The following is a 26,338-nucleotide window of genomic DNA, read 5'->3' as shown; positions in this document are numbered from 1 at the left end:
CTCAAACAACAGGCTTGGCTGAGAAAATTATTTTAACACTGAAAAAATAAACAAATAAAATCTTCTTTTAATCTTGATGGTTTTTCCACCACTCACACCACATTGAAATCCAGGTTTTGAAAGCTCACACAACACACGTATGAAGTTTGACTATTTGCAAATTGTCCTCCGCTTGTCATATGATGTGGGTTGTCATGATGCATGCTGGGTATTGTAGTTCCACAGGAGAGGACTGAGGACTACAACTCCTATGATGTATCCCTGTCTCTCTTGTGCGTACGCACACCATACACATACACACACTTGGAGATGTAACTCCATGCACAGTTGAAGAATCAAAGCATTGGGAACCAAGCAAAACTCAAGCCCTGGGCCCGAGAGACATGAGAAGGCCTATGTAGGGGCATCCTGTTGGAGACATTTCTTCCAAGGCTAACTTTATGGGTAAGTTTAGTGGTTATTTTTGACAATGCTATAGTTGTTAATGTATTTATTGTGGTACAAATTTAATTTTTACATGCATTAATATATTTCTTACATTACAAATTTAGGGTTGCCAACCCTCCAGGATTGTCCTGGAGTCTCCAGGAATTAAGGATTAATCTCCTGGACACTGCTGTGAGCAAACCCAGGAGAAAAATCATAGGGGCATTAAAAGAAATTGTGTGTGTTTTAAATTTTCTTTGAACACTTTCGTTTATTAGATATAAAAATGTTGGAGATGGAAAAAAAAGGCTGTTTGACTGGGTGAGGCAGTTGGAGGTGGGAGGTCATGTGATGAAACCTTCAAGAATAATGGACACACTTGACTTTTAATTATATAGATAATGTTGACTTTTAATTATATGGATAATGTTCTAATGCACATTTACATAACAGATGATAAATGTAAGAAGAAATTAAAAAGCTGCACAAGATTTCTTGAGGATATAATATTGGGTTTAATGTCAGATTACATCATGCTTCTTTCAGGGACTTCAAGATTTAACCTATTCCCCTATTAGTATATATAATCATTTCAAACAGACCCTTACGTCATTGCTTATGAATCAGAGTCAAATTATTATTAACATAATAACCTGCATACTGTAATATTTCTATTCATAATTACTGTTAAACACAGTTAACTTAGTATGGTAACAACATTGATTCTATCATAACTCAAATTGGAAGTAATCCATTTATATAACGTGGGAGCTCTATTTAAATATTGGCATAAATAATTTAGTTGATATTCATGTAAAGTGTAGCTACTCATAAAATAAAGTAAGAATTGATTAACCTGTTTGTCAATTAATGTCCAGTGTGTAACTTATGCAGGGATTGGATTCTGCTTCTCCTCAGTTCATCTCTGTTCATTATTGTCTATGTGAGTGAGAGGTTGTTGTATTGTAAGATAATAAGTAGCAAGAGAGAGAGATGATGACTTCTGATTCATTCCTAAACTAAAACCTAATCACAATTAAAAAAAAGCCAGTGTCAATGTTGAAGTATTAGGAAATGGTATCTACTTAATCGTCAATATCTCAGTGTAGCTTGACACATCTTTTTCAGGGCCATGAGAAAATCAAGCTGGAGAAGGACTGGTACAAACATTTTGAGATGAAACTGTGTTCTTGGATTGAAGATCAGGGTATTTATCTGTGGACAGAACAGAATGTGTCTAACAGGTGTGACAACAAAATTTCCATGTTCAATTGAATTGATTCTGGCAGTGCCAAGTAATTAAATGCATGTTGGGTCAAGAGAGAAATATAGCACGTGAGAAAATGTCTGTCTACAAATAAATGGGTGTACTTATTTTAAAATTTATTGATTTTATGCAAAATTTAGCTAGCATTCTTTTAACTAATAATAATGACAGTCTGAGAGGTCTGATGAGCTCTTAGCATGTGGACTGCAGATAACATCTTGAGAAAATCATCTAATTTATCATCTAATTTGACTAAGAGGCACTCTTTCAATATTACATGTGATAGCAAAATTGCAACAGATCACTTCACCCTTTGTAAATACTCAAACCAATCTTTGTTCTTTATAACATGCCATCCTTCAAATGTTTGCCTTCTATCCAGTTCTTTCCCAGTTACCTCATCAGCAGCTTGTTAACTCACTCCTACAACATACCATTTGCATATTGTAACAATCGCTATCTTTATTATACATAATGATGCTTCTCCCACATCGTGTGCTATAAGTGCCAGAAGCAGCCTTATCAAACAAATACCAAACCTAGCAGGTAATTCTGTAGATTTGATATTTTTGTTTCTGATTGAAACCAAGAATTTAGATTACATAGATTGTACAGCACAGAAACAGGCCATTCGACCCACCTGGTCCATGCTGGTGGTTATGCTCCATGCAAGCCTCCTCCTACCACTATCAGCATAACCTTCTATTCCTTTCTCCCTCATGTGTTTATCTAGCTTCTCCTTAAATGCATCTTTGCTATTCACCTCAACTATTCCCTGTGGTAGTGAGTTCCACATTCATCTCAAGAAGAGAAAAAAACAGTTTGTCCACCAAGAAAATATATGTATTAAGAGTTCCAAACTAGGGGACCAGCTTAACCAAAATGCAAACAAATGATGCCAGCATGAACCTGCGATCAACCTATGTTTAAGGCAGTTCTTAGTAACAAATAACTTAAAAACTATGACATCTTTGCTGGCCATAGTTTCTTTGTACAACTTAAACTGCCTCTGCACTTGGGACCACCTCAGCAAAGGTTAAGAGTAAGGTTATCTTCTAGGAAACCTCCATAATCATGACTAATTGTTACCATTAAAATTTGATTTTTAAAAAAAAAATTGCTTACACAAGCAGCAAGAGCACTCTGGGGTAGCAATGTCCTAGGCCACGTATTTTTCCATGATCCTATCAATGCTTCTTTGTGAACAACCAACAAAAGGTTTGCTTGTAGTAGGGTGAGACGATTGTTAGATATTTCTTACCCTCCCCCAATCAGGATGAACCATCATTCCATATGACCTGGATAAGAATGGACAAACCTTGCAGTCAACAATGCCAGGCTGGCTCAAGTAACAGGAAGCTCTGGGACTTGAACTCACAGCCATCTGGTTAGAAGGCAGGTGTTGTACCACCTGTGCTACCAGGCTGCCCAAGGCCAATTTTTTTTTCCCTAGTCAAATTGGGGTCAAGCAGCTGGACTGTGTCCCACAGTAAACAGTACTTAAGAAGTGTGACCTCTCTCGTCAGTGATGATGGTTGGAAAGGCCGTGAGTATTTTGTTGCACTCTTGACATGACAATACATTAGTTATAAGTCTCAAAATTTTAATAGGCTGAAACAATGCACTGAAAAGTTACGGGTATGAGCTACAGTTGAAGCTCTGGGACTGTCTGCATTCTTCCTTTCAATCCTGAATAAAAGCCACTGTTTTGTGACTTTAGCTTGTGAAATATTTCCTGGTAAAATGGAGGCTGGGAATATGCTAAGTGCCCACATGGTGAGATCTTAACGTGAGCCTTGTTGTCGGGAGAGGCACTGGTCAGAGAGTCCCCACTGCAAGGGAGATTCAATACAGGCAACAGTAGGCTATAGGATGAGGTTGGACCTCCCCTCCATCTTCTTGAGTCAAAAATAGTGCATGGCACTTAGAAACCTAAAGGAAAATAGAAAAGAAACATTTAAGACAGTTGAAAATATTACAAGATTGCGTTCTTCCTACAGCCCCATGGTCCTTGAGTCCCAAGGTTAAGCAACATTCAAATCAAAACATGCTAGTGATCTTTATCAATACAACTCCAGTCACTAAATGAGTGTCATCCATATTAGTCTGGTGAAAATTTGATAAGATCATATTGCAGGACAGTACGAAACTAGTACAAGAGAATCAGTAAGACCAGAATCCTGCTGTAATGTAAACATAAGACATTTGTGTTATTGGTTAATTTTGCTTTGAACAATTCAAAGCTAGGTTGGTGGGGGGGGGTCAATTTATAAATCTGAATTTAAATAAAGTTATTTAAATTATTAAGTTTTGTCTCCCTATCACACCAAATGGTGACATAAAATGATTTGTTATATTGCTGATAATGATCTCATCAGATTTGAATTGCACTGGATCATGTTGTCATTAAGGATTGATACCATATGTGACTGATTTTTATATGCCACTGTTTTTTGGCAAAAGAAAAATCAGGAGTTAAAGTGTTAAGAAATTAGACCTTGATCATTATTGTACACAATGTTTTGGAAACCCAGAAGCTAGGGCAAAGGGGACACCAAAGCAGGAAGGCGCATAGGTGATGCGTCAGCAATCTGGTCATTTGCCAAAGTTTTAAAACACAACAAAATTGTTGAACTTTATCCCGTGCAACTTTAAGTATTTCCCTTCAAGTGATTAAGCCTTTCACCTGGCAATCCTCTTTTACAACCTTTGACCCCTCCATTTCTAATGAACACTGAAAACTGAGTACAAGTTTAATGATATGTAAAACAGTACTCTGCCCATCACTGGGAGAATATTGTTTCACATTTCAATGTTTTCCTTGGTTTAGAGATGATCCACAGTTAAATGGCCCTTTTCTATTCATTTTAACCTTTTGCATATTAATTAAGTTGGCTTGACAATCTACCTCAATGTAAACAATGCAAAATTAAAGTCTGCTTTTTGTTTTGGTTATTCAGATAAAGTCTGAATTCTATAAAATATTACTAGAGTAGCGGTTGGAACACAACAGCTGCTAATGCAGCATGATGATAACCAAAGAGATTATGTTAATGCATGTGTTTGTGGTCATGTTCTGATGTACTGGATATAAGATTGTGACATGAATACAATGGGAATGAAATATGACTCAACAATGTGACAAGAGGATAGCAGAATGTAATTAGGATACGTGGAGGATAGTAACAGAATTCAGGAGGACGTAGACTGGTGAAATGGGCAGACACATGGCAGATGAAATTTAATGCAGAGAAGTGTGAAGTGATGCATTTTGGTAGGAAGAATGAGGAGAAGCAATATAAACTAAATGGTACAATTTTAAAGGGAGTGCAGGAGCAGAGAGACCTGGGGATGTATGTTCACAAATCTTTGAAGGTGGTAGGACAAGTTGAGAAGGCGTTAAATAAACATATGAGTCCATGGCTTTATAAATAGAGGCATGGAATACAAAATCAAGGAAGTTATGCTAAACCTTTAAAAAAACACTGGTTAGGCCTCAGCTGGAGTATTGTGTTCAATTCTGGGCAGCACACTTTAGGAAGGATGTCAAGGCCTTAGAGAGGGTGCAGACGAGGTTTACTAGAATGGTACCAGGGATAAGGGACTTCAGTTATGTGGAGAGACTGGAGAAGCTGGGGTTGTTCTCCTTAGAGCAGAGAAGGTTAAGAGGATATTTGATAGAGGTGTTCAAAATCATGAACGATTTTGATAGAGCAAATAAGGAGCAATTGTTTCCAGTGGCAGAACGGTCGGCAACCAGGGGACACAGATTTAAGGTGATTGGCAAAAGAACCAGAGGCAACATGAGGAGACATTTTTTTACACAGCGAGTTATGATGATCTGGAATGCACTGCCTGAAAGGGTGATGGAAACAGATTCAATAGTAACTTTCAAAGGGAACTGTGTAAATACTTGAAGGAAAAAAATTACAGGGCTATGGGGAAAGAGCAGGGGAGTGGGACTAATTAGATAGCTCTTTCAAAGAGCCGGCAAGGGCATGATGGGCCAAATGGCCTCCTTCTGTGCTACTATGATACAAACTTCACTACAAGCCTTATTCCGCACAGCAGAACTGTTTCTCTACAGAGCTGCAAGATAGTTAGGCATGGCTTCTACATGACACTAGTATTAGAGTTTGAGAATCACCTAGTCCTTTATCAACATTAACTTTGTACAAGTGGAGTCCCATCATCACATTTACCCCACTCTGAATCAAAGACTATTTTGTAAATGCAATTCGCAACAAAGAAAGCCGCCCAAAAAAATGGAGAACTTCTGGGCATGGATGGCAGAGAGTGTGGAGTTTGTTGTGTTAGTTTGTGAATAGTGGAGAACTTGTTCTTTTCAGTGTCTCTTCCTGAGATAGAGGGACTGGTAGCGAGCTTGGGAAATAGGAGATCAGAGTAGAATGAGTCTGCCAGAATGGGGTTCACATATTTTGATATTCAAGCTCCACTGGCAACCCATGTATTACTTGTTTGGTCTAGCATGTATTCTGGTGGTATCTTGATCACATGTTCTTAGTAGAACGGATCGAGTTGTGCTATTGTTGAACGATGCATCTGCCTTCTGCAAGGAATGAGAGAAAGGTGTAGGTTCACTAGAATGTTAGGAGACATGAGGAGTTATATTCATGAAGAGAGACTTGGGAATTTAGGACTTTTTGCACTTGAGCTGAAAAGGTTAAGTGGTCTTCAAGATTATGAAGGTTGATGACAACGTAAATAGTGATTGATTGTTTCCTCTGGTCAGTAAGATGGTAATAAGAGGGCATAAACTTAAGATAAATCACAAAAAGAATTAAAGTATATTAGAATTTGAAAATTGCTGAAGCAGAAATTCTGCTAAAGTAGAAAAGGAACTAAATGGTTGCTTGAAAAATAGGAAAATTTAAGGGTACAGGGAACAAGCAGGAGCAGGAGCGTGAGATTTGATTTGATGGCTCATGTGGAGAAAAACATCAGCACTAACTTTGATAAGCTGAATGGCCTCTTTCTGTGCTGTAACATTCAATTATTCTATAACCGCATGATTTTCGGTTTTCACGCAATGTACAAAACATCAATAAAAATTCTGGAATCTCGTGTAGTAAAAGTGGAGTTTGATGAATTCTGACACCATGGCCTCGATATTTACGGGGAGGCGGCTGAAGAGCCTGGCAAGGCCAGGGACGCAGAGGTCCTGCTGATCTTAACGGCAGGACCTCATTAACATTTTGTAGCTCCGCCTCCTGCCCAGCAACCGGCCAAGTGGCCAGCCTGACCGATCGGCGGGAAGGATCGCCGACGGCAGGAGGACACAGCCGGGGACCCTTGGGGACGGTCCCTGGCAATTGGGAGTGGGGGTTGAGGAGGTTGGCAATCAGGTCTGGGGGAGGACCTACGATCAGGAGGGGGTGGAGGCTGGAGTTCGGGGCTGGGTGGGGAGGTTGGCAATTGGAGCTGGGGATCCAGGCACGGAGCCTTGTTCAACAGGAGCACAGATCGGAGAAATGACTGTAGAAGTTAATGCACTCAATTCAAGATGGTCATGGTGATGGAAAATCGGGAGCGCCATGACCAGGGGGTGCTGACTTTCACCTCCGATTCTCCAAAACTGCGCTTCCACCGACTGGTGTCCCAGTCCAGGTGTGCAGTCTGACGGAATTGGTGTTATAATGGAACATAAGCAACTATTAGTATGACACAGAAAGCAGTTTAGAAAGGAGGCAAATATACAGTAAGGAACTGAAAGGGTAGAAATGTTGCTAATCAAGGAAGGGATGAATGGATTAAAGGATTAGCTCAAGAGGTCAGGGCTGGGCACACGTTAACACATTCATCTGGCTAACATATGGATCACGCACACCTATGAGTGTATTAGGTGTGATTGAAACTTCATGTAATACATAGCTGGATGTTACCCAACCTGTTCCATGTATAAGGTCCAACTGCATTTTTTTGCTTGTGACTTTTCTCCATCAATAATTTTTCAAATCATCTGTTGGCACTTATCGTGGGTTTTACTGATGTACTGCCAAAGTAATTAGCCTGTTTCCAATATAAGAGCTAGTTATTCTAATCCTAGATCATGGGTCTTCATATAAATGAAGTTTAATTGACTGAGAACGATGCTAAAACCCACAATAAACAGTCTACCTCGGTCCCATAACACTCTATTTAATCAATAAGTATTGGATAGTAGAATATGAAAAATAAACTATCAAGTAAATGAATTCCCTCAAGTAATTTATTTTTCATAATCTGTTTTATTATATTTATAGAACAACTTTAATGCATTTTCTCAGTAGGTTTAAAAATGCAAAATGTCATTATGAATAGCTAACACTGGTGCTTCATCCACACTGGCAACAGAAGGGTTACAGGTAGAATTCCAATGAAACACTTACTGCAATCCAGCTCTGGAGATTCGAACTCTCAAAGTATTTCCTAACTTTACAATATACTTTATTAGTATTGGACCTGTACTGGACCTGTGCCAGTGGGGACTGAATGAGAGATATTCCAGACTGGACCAGAATAAGTTCCAGTGTGGAATTACTGCTATTTTTAATTCTAAGTGTAAAAGCTTTTGCCACTTTAAGAGACCACAGCCCTAAAGAGGTTGGCTCAGGCAGCTTAATCCAGATTGCGTGGCAGGGTAATATGGCTGTGATACTTGGCAGTCGACATCATGCCCTCACTACATGATCATTGTAAAGAGTGGTTCCAGCAGTGACATGTGCAGGTAATTAAACCACTGCTGGAACCACCAATACATGTGTAGCATAAATACAACAATTAACAAAACCTATAAACCCATAATCCAACATCATTAATGAATAGGGATCCCATGATGTTATGGCATACTGAATAAAAGTGACATGTAAAACCCATGGTAATCATTATAATCTGTTTTCCCCTACCGTGATAATTGTAAACCAAGGTAATCAAGATAATTGTGATAAATCAAGTAGTTAAGACAACTAGAGTGAGGTCTTTTTTACCTGGGCAAAGAAAAAAAAATTGAATTTCCCAGGAAAATAAAACAAAATAGGAGAGCATTTTTTTTTACAATTTGTCGACCATTGATCTATCAAAATGCTGGTATCAATTTTAAAAAGTCCTGTTATGAATTTCCTATTAATGAACTCACTTATTGCGAGTCCCTGTAGCTTTTACACTCTGCTTCACTTCAAAATAAGCATGGGTGAAGGACACCCAAACAGTAAGTGCATACCTCTGCAAATACTTACTGCACAGATATGAAAATAACAACCTTTTAATTGGGAGCTGATAGTCGTATAACCATTGCACCCCTGTTCTGTTCCGCACAAAAGCTCTCAGTCCTTTGTAAGGAAGACAGCAGTTCTACAATGCATACTTCAGTCAAAAGTGCAAAATAATGTGTATGCTTGTTCCAGCAAAAAAAAAAGATTCATGTTGCAGGCCTGAAGATTGGTATCAGAGACTAGTCTCTATTCATCATCATCTGGGCAGGGAGACCTTTGAGCCTCTTTGTTCCCAGAGAGGAAAGTGAGTTGGGAAAGTGTCAGGAAAGTGTAAAAGCTGATATATAGGCTGCAGTTGTTTGTCTCGGTGACCTTTTGTGGGGACAGAGGTGATCTGTCAGGCACCCTTCAGCAAAAGTCATGCCCTGAGGTTGGAGACCTTTGACCTCTGAGGAGCAATGGGTCAGACTGTGAGCAACTGTGCAAGCGCCAGTGATAGGACTGCAGACCACTGAAACAGAAGAAAAGGCGCCTCAAAGAAGAAAGGAGTCGGTGGGAAAAAATGCTAATTTATAGAAGTCGAGTACATATTTCACCGTGCCATAGTGGATCAGCTGACGGCAGAGGTTAAAGGCCACAGTTAGCCTTGATTTCCTGAGCGTGTTACTGTAACATCTGTGTGTTAAGAGACTGCCGAGACCAAAGTTCTGACCCTAAGACACACAGAAAGGGTAAAGTGGGAGATTATAACTGCAACCACTGTTTGACTTAAGTTTAACCACCTCAGGGGCTTTCAGTTAGTCACCTCACTGTTAAATAGATTCGGGCTAGAAACTGATTTTTTCCCCCCAGAAAACTGTGTTTCTATTTATTACCGTGCTCTCAATATAATAATGAGTCTATTCATTTTTAAGGTTGTACATGAGAAAATAACATTTATTTATACTTTGGAACAAAATACTAATGTGTGGCTGGCCAATGATGGAAAATGTGACATCTGGTGGGATTAGTACTGGATATTTAGCGGAGACTAAAATCTCTCTGCTTTCCTATTATCCAGTCATTACCTGATAAACTCTAATAAATTATGGCAAAGGAAAAGCTAATCTTAAGTAAATGAAAAGGTGAAAGTCTGTTAGTGGTAACAGATTGAAACATCTGAAATGCTGGTCCCATGAGGGAAGCATCATATCAAAGATGGCAGTAATCCTTTGAGCACTAATGCACTAATGTTTTTAAAATTTAAAAGAAGCCTACACTTGATCTTAGCCAAAAGGCCAAGAAGCCCTCCAGTCATTCTGGATGGAACCATGACCAGACTCATTGTCTCGCCCAATCCAGTCCCTTACCTATTTAGCTAGTTGCCAACAGGAAAAATAGCGGAAAGTTTCATCATGCAGACATGGGGCAACCTGAACCCCTTCCCCCGACCCATGACAAACACTGCACAAAGCACCTGTGAGATATTTGCCAATCTCAATGAGTGATACACGGGCTGCTCCCTGGAACTGGAGAAGCAGCACGAGCTGTGGGCCCTCTTTCTACAGGGATAGTCCATCCCACCTCTAAAAGCCACCCTATTGCCCAGAGACAAAGGGGTTAGTGAATATGTGGGGAGGACCCAACTCTCAACTGCCTTCAGAGACGACAAATTACACAGTCCGAGCCAATGAGTCCCTTGTTTCTCTCTACCTGTTGATCGAACCCTCTCCCATCAAGGAATGACCCTGTCTCCTTCAATATGTATTACTATCAAAATGTATGCAACTATATAATATTGTAATATATGTGCAAGTGCTATGTAACCCATAATGGACGGTGAATTAAGAAAGCATCCGAATAAGCTAAATTCAATCAAAAAAAAACTTAAAACACAGCTCGATTTTCCACTCTATAGTTCCTAGTACACATTTAGTCTGGGAAGAGAGTTCATCAGGCATAAAAATCTAATTCCAGTATTATTCACATTTCACGTTATTAATGAGAAAACTTAACTATGTATCCTTATGTACATAGTTTGACCACAATCATGACCATTGACATGTGCAAAAGACTCCTGAAGATATCCCAGCAGTTAAGGTTGTCTCCTCCAGTTGATTTTTGTAGAAATTTTGTATTTACTTTAAAAGCCATTGGGGGAAAAAAAAATGGGATAAGGACCGTTTTTGGGCGCGGGTAGCGTGATGCGCTATTACCCCATGCCCAATGACCCCTGCTCAGGCAGGATGCAAGTTTCGGGCGGCAGGACGACTCACCTGCAATCAACATTCCATTCCGGGCCTTGCAAGTGGAATCAATGCAATTCGCACTGTCCACCACCAGGAGGAGCTCAATCTCTTAAAGGGAGGATGTTTCTTAAAAATCTCTTAAAGGTAGCTGGTACCTGTTATTTGCTGAAAATAACTGTCTGCTGTCTGCACAGAGTCTGAATGAAGATCAGACATCGCACATGTAAAACCCTGATATAGGTCCCATCCCTATGTGTACACATTGGTGAGTTATGTTAAAACATTGAATAAAGGTTGCACACTACTAAATCCCACATCCTCCAATCTGCACACCAGAATGCACCAATCTGCTGATCTGAGTTGGTACCAGGCCTGTGAAAGTGCCTGCACCAAGGTTCTCCCCTGATGCACTAGAGTGTGCAAGAGGTGGCAGAAGGAGGGACATCCTATATCCGCAGAGTGGGGGAGGGGTGGGGGGGGGTGGGAAACAAGAGGCCCTCCAGACATATATCCAAAAGGCAGTGGGAGGCAGTAGGAGACAAAGTCAATGCCAGACGCACAGCATCATGAACATGGATGCAGTGCAGGAAGAAGTTCAATGCTTTGACATGAGTGGTCAAGCTGAGTGAGGTCAACTGTCAAGTGGCGTCTCCTACCAACTGCACCACACACTACACCCCCACATTACCCACATACCAACAAATTCTTTCCATCAGTACTCAACTCTTCCAACCAGATGCTTCCTCTCACTCTTATATATTACCATTGTTGCAAGCCGCCCACCCACAACTCACAGGCCCCACACACTGGCAGCTATTCAACCATGACAGGCACATCACCCAGACACAAGTGCGGCTTTCTTGCAGGAGAATGTGTTGCATATCTGGAGGCAGCAAGTGGCAGTGGCATTTAGCCCCTCGAGCCTGTTCTGCCATTCAAGAAGATCATGGTGGACCTGTGACTTCACTCCATATACCTGCCTTAGCCCCATATCCCTTAATACCCTTGGTTCACAGAAATCTATCAATCTCAGTTTTAATGATCACAAGTGAACTAGCATTAACTGCCATCTGCAGAAGAGCGTTCCAAACATCTCCCACCCTTTGCGTGTAGAAGCATTTCCTAACTTCACTCCTGCACGTCCTGGCTCTAAATGTTAGGCTATGTCCCCACGTCCTAGTATTCAAGTGTAGGAGACCTCCAAAAACAGTTACAAATGTCTCGGCATCCAGAAGCAACAATCCAGCCACTAACCTGTAAATCCTGCATGGTCCCTTTAAATAGCGCTATTGGAGGGTCCTCCAGGCACACTAAGACACGTTCAGATGGTCGGGGATAAGACAGCGCGTGAGTTGAGCGTTAAGTCCCAAAATGGTGTCTGTCACTTTAAATCAGCGTTGCACACTGATTGAAGGCATTTTCTCCCTGCTTTACATGATTCCAGCGTTCATAATCTGCACCTGTGCTAACTCCTATACCAAGATGGTGTCCGGCGCACATCACCCCGGAAACGTGTGTACGCATCCAAGACGCCATCTTGGATATCAGAGAGGCCGTGCGGCGCCGAAACAATGGGCGCTCCACGGTCCAATTTAGTGCCCATTATTTCAATTTCACGCTTATCCTGATATAAAAAAATATTTTTACCTCAAAGAGTTTTCGTTTGTTACAATTCAGCTTCATTCCCAACGCGTGCAGTTTGGCCCAAAGTTTCCACAAGCCTAATCTAACTGCCCAGAATACCCATGGTCAGTGGGAAGCCTAGCTCATGGTGAGATCCCCTTCCCTTTTAAATTTTGAGATTCACTCTGAGTATTTATACGCAAAGCGTGATTCCAAGAAACAAGTGTGCTGATCACACTATACGTATATCTCTTTCAAGTACTTAGAAATAATTTTGAAACAAACATGCAGGAGTATGTAGGAAAACTGTGGATGTGCATCTATTTCCATGCCTAGGGGAAAATTAACTCACTGTCTGTCCCATAAAGTGTTCCTTTTATCTTCCTTGCAAGTCATTTGGCAGCACCAATCATTCTGACCCAACTGGTTGTGGGGGGATGGGCTAGTTACTAACTCCTCCCCAAGCACTATCAATACCATTGTCATTGGCTGGCAGGAGGCACGAGCTAAAGAGTGGCAGGTTTCCCCCCCTCAGAGAAAAAATGCCCCACTATCGCGTGGCACAGAGCATGGTCAGGAATTGAATAAACTCACCCAAGTAGGAAAAGTGGCTTTGAGTGACAAGCAGCCATCGACCCCAAGCCCATGGCTTTCTGGCTGGGAGTTAAGTGCTGAACTCTTTTGGTTTCTAGGTCACCCACTTCCGTTTTTTAATTAACTTGAGAAATTGTAACTTTATATTTTTTTCCACGTGTCGAGATGCATGGTAAATTCACCGTTGACAGAATTAGCGATTCACAAATATAAAAATGAATAATGATAATGAAGACCCATGAAGCGCACACTTTTCAGCAAGAGTATTTGAATAAAATACACACCGTTCCCGCAGGTGAGTCTTGCCCATTGTATAAAACAGAATATCTCACTGCTGATGAGTAACTGGTGTTCATTTACTCATTCAATAGGCCATCATAACTCAATTCCATCTTACCACTTGTGAGTTATGGCTCTTTCACACTTAGAAAAGAACTGCCATAAGTCAGCGTCACTGGTGAGGTATCCTCGATTTATTTTAGTGCGGAAATCCTACTCCACTCCTCAACAAGTTAAAGGCTTGCATTGTATTTTATATCTGACAGATAGTCCAACAATTCGCTCTGTGTATACACAGACGAAGAATTTTGAGGAAATTTTACATGTGTGTACTTTAAATTTGGAAAGATTCATGTTTATGAAGGGAGGATTTTAGATATAATATGTAACTTGCTTTGTTCTTAGTCCAAAGCTTATTTTTTCAGTTTGGCAATAATTACAGCTTTTCTTATTAATTAAATCAGCCGTGATTGGTCATTTAATCAAAACTTTAGGTGTAACAATCTATCAAACATTCAAAAACACTATTCACTAGAGAGAGTGTAACATAATAAAACGTACTCTAAGCAATAAGCAGGCTTCTTAATGTTCTCTTTGAGTAAGGGCGAAATCAGCTTTCAATTTGTATCCCTTTAATAAAACAGACAAATGTTTTATTATTTCCATTTTATCATTTGTATTAATTAACTTATCCCACTTATTCTCCTTTGCGAAGTGGGAACAGAATGTTGCAGCTAAGAAGTAACATCTCCAAAACAGTTCCCATTGTAAAAAAAAATCAATTGGAAAGTGCAGCTCTGACAGATTGTAGCACACACCTCTGGAATGCCATTCAAACATTTTTAATAGGGGTCACAACCGGGTACAAGCAAAGGGCTGCTCCGTGAGTTCAGTGGGAAAAAAAGTTTCACTCCGAGTGAATTTTATTTTTCTTTCATTTATCAGGCGCCCATAAACATGCTGAGCAATTTTCCAGTACATTAACTGGGGACCCTCGATATCCAAAGGGGGAAAAGTGGACAACAGGCTGGAGGAAGATGAATGAGGATGGGATAGGAGTGGGCAGTTTTCCCACTGCCCCAGCCAGGGCCCTGGACAAAGTGCTCATTGACTGGGATGCTTGACATGAGCATCATAAACTAGTACCGGGTACAAAAGGTCTGACACCTCAAAGTACCAGGCACTGTCCAGCTCTATACAGCCGGCCTAAAGGGGCTGGCCCAACAGTTGCATCCTTTTGTGACTGGGTTCGACAAGAGCTTAAGATGAATAGAGCTGAGTTGAATGCATACGCGCAATTTTTCATCCCAAAAGACAACATTTCCTTACTGGCATGACATTATTGCAGTGAGTTGAAACATCTTCCCTTTTTCGCGGGAGGCTAATTTCGTTTGTACCTTTCACAGCGAGGTGAGTATGTTTTATTGTCCTCTCTGTTTGTTTTGGACTCTTTCTTTCTCATGGGAACCTTGAGAACAGCTAGACAGAAAAGACAGTCAAATTAGTCTTGAATTAGTATTTTGCCAGGGAAAGTCTGTGTGCAATTTAGGATTACAGCTCCTTACTGAATTAATACTGAAATTAGGAGTGGAGCATACTCTAATTATTCAACTGGTAATTGCCTTGTCTTAAGTTTATAACTTTTTTGAGCTTAATAAAACTTTTAATTGTGGTCAAGTTGGAAATTAACTATTTTTTCACTTGCCTCTTGTTCTGTTACTTTTTGCCAAACAGATAAATTATAAAAGATTGAAATATCAGCCCTATCTGCTGAGTCACTGCAACTTAAGCTATTTAATCAGTTATTGGCAAAAGAACCAGGGGGCAGATGATGAGAATTTTTTTCACGCTGCGTGTTGTTGTGATCTGGAATGCACTGCCTGAAAGGGTGGTGGAAGCAGGTTTCAATAGTATGCCATTGAAAAAGGAGCATTTGCAGGCAGTGGAGAAAGAGCAGGGGAGTGGGACCAATTGGATAGCTCTTACAAAGAGTCGGCACAGGCACGATGGGTCGAATGGCCTCCTTCTATGGTGTATGATTCAAAATAATCGATTCAAGAAACCGCCTGTTAAATTTACCAAAGATACCCCAAATGCCATCACTCTGCCTATTGCATTTGGTAAAATATGCCAGGAATGTTGGGATGCAAAGATTTACTGGATACATGAAGTGGTGGGTGATCAACCAATAAATGACTGCTAGTTATGATTAGTGAACATTATTTCATCTATAATTACTGGAAGTGCATCTACTTGCAGTCCTTTACTTTATTTTCCTTACTAAAATGATATCGATGAATCACTGAATGGCTACTTAATCCTTTAGAATATAAAATATCGCTTAGAGCTTTTGAATTACATCTTCCACAATAGATCACCTGCATAATTGGTTTTCTAATACTGAATGTGATGAAAGAGAAATCTAATTTTTTTTTAAATTGCAGAATATTTTCCTACTGTACAACTTGCTGAAATAAAATGTTAAACTAAAATGGAGTCTCCTGTGATCATGAATGGGGTCATTAAAGAGTTAAAGTTAGAACTGCACATATTAATAAGTGCAAGAGAAACAGTGATTCTAGCCACACCAAAGAACATATGAGCACTGGTAGCTGATCAGAGCTGCCTGCCAAATTGCTTGGTGCTTGCAGGATTTCGCTGAGCGACAATTGGCACAGATAAGGCTACACTTTGTTTGGTGTAACCCTACTGTCTACCTACTTGATCTTTCGAATTAATGCCAAGTGGCCTAGCCCTTTCAAGCCTCTCCGGTGTAGCAAGCTACCGACTACTATGAGCACAAGCCTACTAAGCAAATACGGCCAGGTGGTTGAAACAAAAAAAAATGTCAAAGAATTTGTTAAAGGTGCAACAAACAGTTGGCTTTTATTGAAACTTAAGCAAACACCGGGGAGCAGTTACATTAAACAAGACTATCAAAGTGCACAAAAGGCTGCCAAAAATGGAGCAAAAAATATTGTGGGCTAAGCCTTGATAACATGAAGAAATGCCAAGCAATACAGACTTTTTTATTGGACTCTTGTACCCAGTGGCACATTGCAATTTTTTTGTTCACCTTGCTAGGAAAAGAGAAACAAGAAGAAATAAAATGTTAGATGATGGTCTTCCTTAATTTGAAGTAAATCCTAGTGCATGAAAGCAGAAATGTTTATCAATTAGAATTGTGTTAAAATTACAATAATATTCCGTTCAATTATAATTGGGGTGGTCCAGTGGTAAAGTGCCAGAGCACTAATGACACTCCATATGGATTCCCTGTAGAGACTAATGACCATGGACATCTGATTAAAACAAACTATAAATCACCGCACAATGTTTATATTTGCCACATTATCTCTGATATTTTGTTGGCACTGTTGAAAGATGAGAAGCTGCCTTTACAGAGCATCCTTCCTGCTGGAATAAAAAGAAGAAACAAATTCGACAAAAAAAAACAACCTTGATATCACATTAGTGGACATGTGTGTATGAGCATATGGGCAAAGAGAGTCAGAAATCCTCCCACTGGGAAGATGCGGGAACAATGTCAAAGTGCTCGAACTATGTCATTTCACGGGTTTATCTAGGTCATGTATTGGATATCTGAAAGTACGGACATTACTTAAAGACACACAAGTATAGGAATACAAGATAAAATTCGACCCCCCTCCCACCCCCGCCATTTCTACCATTCAAAATTAATTGGAAAAGAATCTGTCCAAAGTATTTTATTTTTATGTATATGAAGCAACCAAATATTAAACTGAACATTATTTATTAGACAAATGGTTAGAATGCTTAATATTCCAGATTCTATGTTTACTTACAACAATCTGCCGTTTACATACAATAATCTGCATTTTTTTACACTGCGAGTTGTAATGATCTGGAATGCACTGCCTGAAAGGGTGGTGGAAGCAGATTCAATAGTAACTTTCAAAAGGGAATTGGATAAATACTTGAGGGAAAAATTTTACAGGGCTATGGGGAAGAGCAGGGGAATGGGACTAATTGAATAGCTCTTTCAAAGAACCGGCATAGGCACGATGGGCCGAATGGCCTTCACCTGTGCTGTACCATCTTATGATACTATGATACTTCTGCCTGATCCAGTGAAACTACCCTTCTGAAAATGATAACACAACACTGACCAACATTGACATATTAATGTAACATATTCTGGACGATATCCAGTTCTGGTAATAACATATAATTACGTATGTTGTTCAAGAATTGGTTCCAGACTGAAAGTATGTCAGGGAAAAGCTCCCGAGTCTCTGTCTCTCTTTCCCAGAAGCAACAGCTGTTTTTTTAATAATGGGCCTTTTTTTGTTTTCTTTTCAGTCGGTTTCTAAAAGGGAGCTATACATCACAAAGCTAATTTCAGGCTGATTGCAACATTGTTTAAAGGCCTACATCTGGGCAAGGCAGCCTGACTGGATTTATTTTGTTTGTTCAGGCTCTCTCTTTTAATGCCAATTGGATATAGACCATTAAAGTTGCAAGTTGCCATACCTGTCTCAATGAACTGTACAGGTACAACCTCACATCAGTCGTGACCTTTCAGCTGTTATTTTACAGTTCACTAGGAGTTGGTGATGGATATGTTTTTACGGTCGGCCATTTCCAGTCCAGCATAGGGCACAGACGAGTAAACAAAGGACACTATCTGTATCAGGATAACACAAAGGCAGCAATGTCAACATTCAGTGCACAATGGGAACAGAAAAACGGATCTGGACAAAAGAACTGCAACCTTTCAATGCAGCCTTGTGCTGACATCTGTATAACTATGAACGTGAGAATCTGCAATTAACATTTTATTGAGTTTTTTTCCATTAAAAAGCAAAGGAGGCACATGTTATAAAAGTATTCCCTTTACAGTACTGTATATGGTATTAAATTATCGTACAGGTCAGTGTCCAATAGCATTTCTGTGGGATTTCATACAGTCTGGCCCATAAATAGCTGTTTGGGATTTAACTGTGGGTTACTAAAAGTTCCTGCGAGAATTTACTTCTGCTGATTTACCCACTATATTGCTGGTTTCCCCAGCAGAAGTAAATTGTGTGCTACAAACTCACACAGTAGGCTGACCAACAGAACAACAGAAACGGCCCAAAGAGGTTTAGGGCCATCCAAATCCAATTGGCTCTCACTGTAACCCTGCAGCCATCCAGCAGGCTTACTCCTTCAACTGGGTAATTAGTTTTCGACCTCACACACAACCCACTAACAGTAAGGGGAAGCATTGTTGTAAAATACACTGACATCACTCACACACCACACAAAGTAGAAAATTAGATAGTTCAATGTCAGCCGTGGCTCAGCAGTAGCTCTCGGTTATGGTTTCAAGTCCCACTCTAGGCACTTAAGCACAAAATCTAGGCTGACACTCCAGTACAGTACTGAGGGAGTGCTGCACTGTCGGAGGTGCCGTCTTTCAGATGAGACATTAAACCGAGGCCCCATCTGCCCTCTCAAGCAGAGGTAACAGATCCCATGGCACTATTTTGAAGAAGAGCAGAATAGTTCTCCCCAGTGTCCTGGCCAATATTTAGCTTTCAATCAACAGATTATCTGGTCATCATCACATAGCTGTTTGTGGGACCTTGCTGTGCGTAAATTGGCTGCCACGTTTCCTATATTACAACAGTGACGACAGCTCAAAAGTACTATGTTGGCTATGAAGCGCTTTGGGACGTCCTAAGTTCGTGAAAGATGCTATATAACTGCAAGGAGGGGGGCGCTTATGACTCCTTGCTCCTCAGAAAGGGAATTTTAAAGAATAAAAATAATTAACTTACCTTTGGTTTGCAGTCGCGGGGAGCCACTGAAGAATCCTGAGCAGAGCCTGCCCCACTCATCACTGACTAATTTCTGGATGGGATCCTTCAACAGGCATCAGGCTTCTAATTTACATATTTAAAGGGCCTAACGCCTGTTTCAGGACAGGCATTAGGCCCTTTTAAATATGTAAATTAGGTTGCCTAAAGAATCGCCCCACAAATTTAGCAGTGGGCCTGCGCAGATTGGGTACAGGCTTTCCCATTGCTCAACTGGTATGCTTTGCACCAGATTTACACATGATAAACGGATGCAGCGCATACCAATTTCTATCCCATTGTATTTAACAGTGATAAATTCAATCATAATTTGCACCAGATTAGAGGCAACTACCCATGAGTTGAACTGTGTTATTATACATCGTCTCTCATGTTAAACTCAATGTGGGCTCTATATTTTATTTGAAAAGGCCAGATTTACTGATAGGCTTGATTTCATGGCTATCTAACCCTTCAATAAAGTCACAGTTCTCAGCAGCTGCTCTTTAATTTGTTTTTGATACATATTATATATACAAGCTGGAAAATGGTCATGTTTGCAATGCTGGAGATTTGTATTTTTGTTTCTGATGGCTATGGGAACCAGGTGATTTGTGCACATTTCCACTTGCTTGTACTCTTTTCTCCAGTTTCTGATTTGCACAGAGGCAGGAGCCAAGGATCGAGAGCGGAGGTCAGCACCTAAGTTCAGCAAAGCAGCTACTTCCAGTACTTCACCTCCCCTAGAAAAGGTTCAGCAACTTCAGGAAGGAATGCGTTAGCAATGTGAATCATCTCCTCTTCGGTTGGTACTGGAAAAAATAATTAAAGAACGATTATGGGGCACTGCAGTTTTAAATAGCAGTTTGATTTATTTTTTTAAAAATTAAATGGTTCCAGGAGCTATTAACATATAGCTGTTACAAATGATCCAATTACTTTAACAAGAGGCAAGGGAAGCAAGAGGCAGTCACTGTACAACCATTATTGACCATCCAGCCAGGCGCTATATCAGGTTACCTGATGAGCTATCTCAAACAATGTTGGGCAGAGAATATGACACTGAGAGATTCTCGTTCAAGTCACAGCAATAAAGACCAATGGTAAGAAATTATCTCCTATATAGCAATATTGTGGCAGTATACATTTCATAGACAGCATTTGAAAGTACACAGAATTACATAGAATGTACAGCACAGAAAGAGGCCATTCAGCACGACTGGTCTATGCTGGTGTTTATGCTCCGCATGAGCCTCCTCCCACCCTTCTTCATCTAACCCTATTAGCATATTCTTCTATTCCTTTCTCCCTCGTGTTTACCTAGCTTCCCCTTAAATGCAACTATGCTGTTCGCCTCAACTACTCCTTGTGGCAGTGAGTTCCACATTCTATCCACTCTCTGGGTAAAAAAAAGTTCCTCCTGAATTCCCTACTGGATTTATTAGTGACTATCTTATATTTATGGCCTCTAGTTTTGGTCTCCCCCACAAGTGGAAACATCTTCTCTATGTCTACCCTATCAAACCCTTTCATAATCTCAAAGACCTCTACCAGGTCATCCTTCAGTCTTCTCTTTTCTAGAGAAAAGAGGCTCAGCCTGTTCTATCTTTCCTGAATGTAGAAGAAGATTCATTTTTAAACTTCAAAAGATTATAATTTAAACTTTAAATTAGCAATTGCACTATTTGAGCAAGAACACCAGTCATAATTACATTAAAAAGAATCAATGTTGTTTGATAGTTTACTCACATGTTGCGCTCTTAAAGATGTCACTACTATTGTTTTTGAATGCATTTAGCAAGATTTCACAATATTAGTGACGTGGGTAAGATGTCACTTTTCAGCAACAAGGCTTTACATCACTGCGTGTTATAATTAGGTAAGCATTGTTATGTTCTCTATATGGAAAATATGTGTCCATGTATTATTTAAGTGAAAAAAAAGTGAGGAAATAAGAAAAAAAGAAAATAATGAAATGAAGTCCTCCTGATTATTCAATAGGTAAAGACACATTGTACTGTGGGACTAAGCCTTAGAGACTTGGAAGACCCGAGGTTCAATCTTTGCTTTGTATTGAGTTTGCTGATCTCAGCGAGAATAGTGGTAATGGTGCAATTAACCTCAGGATCCCAGGGTGCAGAAGGGAAATATCAGAAAGGGTTGCAGCTCCAGATTGTTACTTTTCACTCAATACTGTTGTCTTCTGCTCCTGGCAGAAAGACTGACTCAAAACCTGCACCCTTGTACATGCCCTGAGTGCAATAGCATGCCACAGGGTTAACAATTATCCCCAAATTGTGGTATCAACCACTGGACATCATATGAGAGGCCCACCGTGTTCTCCTGTCTGCTATATCCTACCATCAGGCCAATGTGTACAGGCAAAGACCAGTATTCAGATTTACCTACAGGTACAACAATACAAAGAAACAGTGAGGCAATGCAAGTTAAGGAAAGTGCTATACTTAAGAGACAACTAAGATAGAATCAGTCCACAATGGATTAATACATGTCTGATAGCCTAACACAGCCTTTTGTAAAACTGCGTAATGGAATGTATATGGGCAGTGGAGTTCACATCTTCAGTCAAAACCAATAACCTGAGTTATCTGTGCTGTCATTTCATGGACATTTGTTCATGTTACAGCCAGGCCTTTGAAGTCAACTCTTCCATCTTGTGAGATGGGTACTAATGTCAATGTATTTTCCATCTTCTTGGAAACATTGGAAACTTCATTGCTTCAGCAATCAGAAGAATTTGATTTGTCTATTCCACGGTCTGTCAATCCACATACGTTAACATTCTTAACCTGCTGCAGTCGCCAAACAACTTTGTTTGTGACTTAATTTCTGAACAGTGCCACAGACCCCAAAGAGAACCCAATCAGGACAGCAAATTTGCGTTGATTATACTAATGTGTCTGGCCAGTTACACGTATTCGTCAACACTGTCACAGAAAGAATACGATTCCGTCCAGAGACTGAAGCCTATTTTTAAAACAGATTTATCCGATCTATCTAAAATTACACAACATAAAATACAGAAAGCTCCCCATTTTGCCACAATTGATCCCTATCCAAAAGTGCTTTCTGGGGGTATGTTGACATTGAGTGTGGATAAGATCAGGCTTGGTTGTGAACCCTTCCTCCCTCTTTACCTATGTGCAAAATCCTGGAGCTCCCTACCTATTAGCACTGTGGGAGTACCTTCACCACATAGACTGCAGTGGTTCAAGAAGGCAGCTCACCATCATCTCCTCAAGGGCAATAAATGAATGAATAAAAAAAATACATGACGAATGGCCACTTTAGTGAGCTAACAGGGGGTAACCTCATGGAACAGTACCTTAGCACAAGTCAAGGGATTCAACAGACAAGGGGAGAAAATAGGGGAAAGATAAAGGGAGAAACATATCTTCAGAAAGTAAGGTGTCGTTTAATGAAAATGCTATCCAAGGATTTAAAACTATACCAAAAGAACAGCAAAACAAGACTGAGCAATAGTCAATGTGTAAAATTATCTAACTGCAGACATGTTAATTTCAAAGCTCCACAAGCTAACTTTGAATGTATAAACCCATTGTTAAAATCCATGCATAATTAATTAAGGATATATTTTCCTCCAGTCACAGCTATTAGCAACATAGTCGCCATGAGTTTGAAAACAGTGCCCTTCCCCACTTTATACTCACATCTATTTCTTACTGAAAATGTGAAGCAGAGAGAAATGTACCTCCTGAGTGATTTTTATATCCATCGTAGCGCTCAAAAGAAGCACATAGTTCAATAGAAAAATGTGTTAAATATCCTACAGGTACAATAAGGATTTGATTGCAAAGGACTGTGATTTCAGTAAAATTGCCAATATTTAAAGTCTCCAGTATTATGTTGAAACCAAAATGTAAAGCTAATGTTTTGAAAAAGCTAATTCACCTTTTACTCTAATCTTTTGCCAGTATGATAAAGGTGTCTTTATTAAGGCAAATTCTATTGTCCAGATTTATTTCTTGTGCAATACTCAGCCTGATTTTCAAGCAGGATTATCCATATGACAATACAATGTAAATAACGTCCAAAAGTAAATTAATGGTACCAAATAATTGCAGGACTTCGAACAGGAATGTTTCTATTTTGTTACTACGTTCAATGTAGGCACATAAAAGACATTTGGAAAAAAGTTGTTATGAATTCAAACACCTCTTCACCAACTTTGAGTAATGAGCATGTCAAAAGCACAGTCAGCTAATTCTGGAGCTTATTTTTTTTTGTCAGGATATTCATGAACAAGCCTCATTCTGGATCATTAGCTTGCAAGCACAAAGTTCTACCTGTGTGCATTTGATAATGGGACTCAGTAAGGTGTAGGCATTTTTAAGTTGATTTACTTTCAGTTCTCATTGCTAAAAAACACGCTATTTAAACTGGATTGAACATAATTTAGCACAATTGTTGTGAAGAGTGTTTTAAGATTCAGGATTCATTGCTGGATGGTAAGCACGAGGGCTAATTTTGAAAAACACTACCGTGATCCAACAATTAAGCGAATTAACAACCAATCAGAAATTTCACAAGGATACAGTTAACAGATTATATTGGTCATGTAGATGAAGTAAATATGGTATTCAAACAGCCATTTCTGTAATACCTCCAAGGACACATGGTACAAGAAGTCAATCTTCACTAAGACAGAGGTAGAGATCTTTATGAGGGAGTTTAATACCCAACATACTGAGCGATTCGAGAAGCAGACCAGAAAAAAAGATATTGAGGAAATCACGTGAATAATTATTGTCTCCTAAAGAATCAGAGACATGAAAATATCTTGATATATGTAGAATCATGCAAAGTACTACAAGACAACAGTTAAACACACTCTCCTGGGGGCAACTTCCTGGTTTCACAGAAAAAAACTCTCTAAATAGATGTCAGCACAGAAGTGATAACTCTACCTCCACACCAGGAATGCCTGACAAATCCAGCAGGTCTGTACAGCAGATCCAGTAGCAATCCCTGCAATATGTCTGAACTCATCCAGACATCCCAGATAAGATTTAGCAGGATCCAGGGCTATGACAAGGAAGAGATAGGGAAATGCCTTTGGAGGATGAGAAGGATGGGATAAGCAGGCCTGGATCTTCCAATGTGAACTGCAAGCATTGACATTTTTGTACATTTAAGCTATGCTACATTTAATGGACAGGTTTAGTGGTTTGTAGCTATTAGTTTTATAGGATTGTGACTTTAAAGTTTAAAATGCACTACTTCAGATCTTGTATAACTTTAGTTCAAAATGCATGAAGTTTCACTTACACCCTTTAATTTTGAAGGAGGAGATGTAATGATACCTATGAGATTGTTTGTATAAGCCAGCACAAATTTCATCATCAGACAATCAGTTTCTGCTCTGTAGAAAAGTAATGGAAACTTCTTGGTAGGATCAACTAACAAAGACTTTCATGTTCTCTGATGTTTTTAGTCCCATTTGCTTGGTTTGGGTTAATCATATGGGGTAGTGGAAGGAGCTTTTTTAAAATCTTCTGTAAAAAATGTAGACTACTGTCCAAACATAGGGTTGTTGGGGGGGGACCCTGGTCTATCCACGTTCCATTTTCAATGATGGTAATATAGTGTGATATACAGCACAACAGGGATATATTGTAAATTTCTTAGCCAGGCCAATGTTTGGTAAAATGCAAGACTCATAACACGATCCTACGAGTTTGGCATTGATAAAGATGATTCTGTATTTGACACCATGGGGTGAATTTTCAGGCCTCCTGCCCAACGAAAATGGGGTGGTAATGCCCAAAAAATGGTGGGCAATGACCTTCTCATCCCCCGCCCCCCCGTTGCCATTATCACTGTGGCCATGGCAACATTTTCCTGGGCCTACAGCTGGTGGGCCGAAACGACCCCCTAGTCAGAGGGTAGGCTCATTTAAAATACAAATACAAAGCACACGCTCCAACCAGTATCAGCTGACGGTCTAGTCGAAGAGGATCCCACAGCTAAGTTCCTCTCCCAAAGATAAGCTCCTCTAAACTCTACAGAACCAGCCTAGGCCGCTGCCACACTGACGCCCCCCTCCAGACATTAGGGCCACCCCGCCACCCACCCACCCACCTTCTTCCGGCAGGAGGCCGGCCAGGCCATCCAATGTTGCGGCAGCCCGGAGCCGGTGGGCTGCCGCGGGCCACTGATTTCCGGTTGCAGCCTGCCGTCCCGATGCTAATGAGGATTGGCCCTCCAGGCCTCCTGCCGGGATTACCGGGTGGCCGTCAGTCAGCGGCATTGAAGTCCACTCGGATGGGAAGGGGTTGGGGGGGTGGTGGGGTAGAGGTATCTCACTTGGATGCTCATATATCGAAGAGCATTTTGGTGGGTTTGGTTTGTGTGCTTGCTCTTCTAACTGTGCATGTGTGCTTGCAGGATGTTAGTAAATCTCAACTTCATTGTAGAGCATGTGATGGTATAAGGGGAAGCAAATGTAGTGAACAGCATTCCTTACCAATCCCTGGGCGAAACAGATGACTGGGTTATACCTTATCTGCTGCTTGTCTGCATAAAAGATGACCATAATATAAAATGTTCATGAAGTAGTTGGCACAAATAGCTTCTGGCCTCTCAGTGTCGGAGCTTCCTACCGTTATGTTTTATTGTGGCAGTTCAATGGCATAACATGTATATCAGACTGGGCCTTGCATGGGTGGTATGTTTAGGGGGAGTCTTCCCCCTTTAATGTGTTATACTACCACTACCTCTGCGACTATTTCTGTGTTCAACTAGACTTCAGTCAGTTTTCTTGCCTTAAGTGAGATATTATTTGAAATGGATTGGGATTCATTATTTGTAAATCAATAATTTCTAGGAAAAGATTAGATTGAA

Source organism: Heptranchias perlo, chromosome 34 (genome assembly GCF_035084215.1).
Source record: "Heptranchias perlo isolate sHepPer1 chromosome 34, sHepPer1.hap1, whole genome shotgun sequence".
Taxonomy (NCBI): domain Eukaryota; kingdom Metazoa; phylum Chordata; class Chondrichthyes; order Hexanchiformes; family Hexanchidae; genus Heptranchias; species Heptranchias perlo.
Note: the sequence above shows the minus strand (reverse complement) of the source record.